This window comes from Otolemur garnettii, unplaced genomic scaffold, assembly GCF_000181295.1.
Source record: "Otolemur garnettii isolate 467f Iridium unplaced genomic scaffold, OtoGar3 scaffold00237, whole genome shotgun sequence".
Taxonomy (NCBI): Eukaryota; Metazoa; Chordata; class Mammalia; order Primates; family Galagidae; genus Otolemur; species Otolemur garnettii.
In genome coordinates this window covers 439,543-442,120 of record NW_003852632.1, presented here as the reverse complement: position 1 = coordinate 442,120, position 2,578 = coordinate 439,543, and the positions used below count along the sequence as shown (strand labels likewise).

Here is a 2,578-nt window from a genome sequence, read left to right as displayed (position 1 = left end):
CCAGCCATGAGCATGGTATGTTTTTCCATTTGTTAACATTTTCAGCTATTTCTTTTCTTAGAGTTGCATAGTTGTCTTTGTAGATCTTTCACGTCCTTTGTTAGGTAAACTCTCAAATATTTCATCTTCTCTTTGGCACTACTGTAAACAGAATGGAGTCCTTGACTGTTTTTTCAACTTGATTATTGTTGGTACATATAAAGGCTACAGATTTATGAGTGTTGGTTATGTAACCTGAGATGCTGCTGTATTCCTTGATCACTTCTAAAAGTTTTGTAGTAGAATCCCCGGTGTTTTTCACATATACAATCATATCATCTGTGAAGAGTGAAAGTTTAATCTCTTCTGACCCTATCTGCTTGATCTCCTTTTCATCCCTGACTGCGATGGCTAAGACTTTCATTACAATGTTGAAAAGCAGCGGAGACAATGGGCAATCTTGCCTGGTTCCTGATCTAAATGGAAATGATTTCAATTTAATTCCATTCAATACAATATTGGCTGTGGGTTTGCTGTAGATGGCCTCTACCAGTTTAAGAAATGTGGCTTCTGCTCTCGGAAGCTGCGCCACAGGGGACGGAGGGATTGACTGAGCATTGTGCACTGCAGCTTTCAGCCGGACACCAGCGCTGGGGACACGATGTCGATGTCGCTGCTCTCTTGCCGGCTGCTGTGGGCCACCACCTGCCTGGCCGCGCTCTGCAGTGCTATCTGCGGAACCGAACACGACCCTAGTCCCGCTCGGGACGACTGTGGAGACCACCACCAAGATAAACACGACCCTGGTGACAACCCCCGCACTGGTCACCACTCCGGTACCAGAAACCTGTGAAGGCCGAAACAGCTGTGCTTTCTGTACTAATACTAGCAATGTTAATACTACCTGCTTTTGGATGGAATGTAAAGATAAGAGCTATTGGTCACATAATTCAACAGTTAGTGATTGTCAAGTGGTGAATGCAACACACTTTTGTTCTGCTCCTACTACCATTCCAGCACCAACTAATTCTACAGCTGAAAACGCAACTCTGCCTTCTTCCTCTACAACTTCCACAGTTCCTACATCAGGTCCAACAAATACCACTTTGACTCCAACCTCACAACCTATTCGGAAATCTACCTTTGATGCAGCCAGTTTCATTGGCGGAATTGTCCTTGTCTTGGGCGTGCAGGCTGTAATTTTCTTTCTGTATAAATTCTGCAAATCTAAGGAACGAAATTACCACACTCTGTAAACAGACCCTATAAATTAACAAGGATTGGTGATTCATTCATGTAACTCAATGAAACCAAAATACTATCTTTCAAGATGTCCCACATGGAAGACACTATTCCAGGATCTTTAAATTTGCAGAGGATGCTTCTAAGATACTTGGGAGCATTGTTGCTGAAGAAAAATAAGTTAAATCATTTTGTTCAACAGAAATATTTAAAATATTCTGCATGAATCCTCATGGCTGTCTTCTTTTATTTTAAATGGCTGCTGCTGTGGGATTATATGTTTTTTCTTGACATGCCAAACATAACGTTCTGTAAGTGATAGAAAATGTTGTCTTGTGCAGACAGCATCATGACTCTTGGCAGTCTAAAAAATGTAGTCATTTTAAGGCCTGAAAGCTGCATTATTTTCATCCTAACTCAAGATATAATTTAGTGAACAGAATTGAGAGTGTGCCAAATGAGTATCAATCAGGGTGGATTTGGCTATCATTTCAAAATTGGAACAAATTTACAAATTTAGCAGTACTAAACTATATAGACTAAAATTTTGTGTTTGATAAGTTATTTTTTCTACATTAGAAATGTCACACAGGGAATTACATTCCAGATTTAAAGAAATGAGTGGAAAGGATAAAAACCATTAATGTGTAACAGGTTATTGTTCATACTTGTAAAGCACCTTATATCATTAAGAAAATAAAGATCAGTACCTTAAAAGACAGACTGAAAGATATTCCGTAGCTTAATGTTTATAATTTGTTCTTTCACATTAAGGAAGGTAAAGATTGGTCTGAAAATGTAATTGTTGATAATGAGCACTAGTAAACCTGCTTTGAGATTCCATACTGTTAATATTTAGTTGAAAATTTGTCTACTTTATTTCAGAACTAAGAAACTTAAGCTAAAGGATACAAAATCAAAAACTTCACATACTGAACTTCCCAACATTTTTCTTAGGGTTGTTGCAAACTATAGAGACAAAATTGATTACATTTCCTTTGTACTTCAAAAAAGTATCCTTAACTATATTGTAACTTGAAAGGATTTTCACCAAGCTATCTTGAAAAATAACTTCTTTCATGGGGTAAGAAGGAAATAAGTTGTAGATTAATTTACAAACTGTTCAAGAGAGACAATCATTTTAAGTTTTCAGACAGCAAATAAGACCAGGGTGATTTCAGAAAACTTAAGAATTTTTGATCGGATTATAGATTTTTGATGATTGCCCTGGATGAATAGACTGCTTTCTCTTTTTCTTTCTCCTTTCTCTCTTCCTTTTTTCTTCATTTCGGTCCCATAGTCTAATAGGCATGCATCTTTTCATTTCTATAGTTTTGTAAAGCACTAGTTTTGGGTT

General features: G+C 37.5%; 1 protein-coding gene and 1 pseudogene across 2 annotated transcripts in view; both read left to right on the top strand.

The window, feature by feature from the left end:
* Nucleotides 1–2,578, top strand: part of SPIDR (scaffolding protein involved in DNA repair) — a 533,511-nt gene that overhangs the window by 407,984 nt on the left and 122,949 nt on the right.
* On the top strand, nucleotides 647–1,437 carry LOC100945225 (annotated as a pseudogene). The gene has a single exon (XR_002771155.1). The product of XR_002771155.1 is annotated as a sialomucin core protein 24 pseudogene (transcript).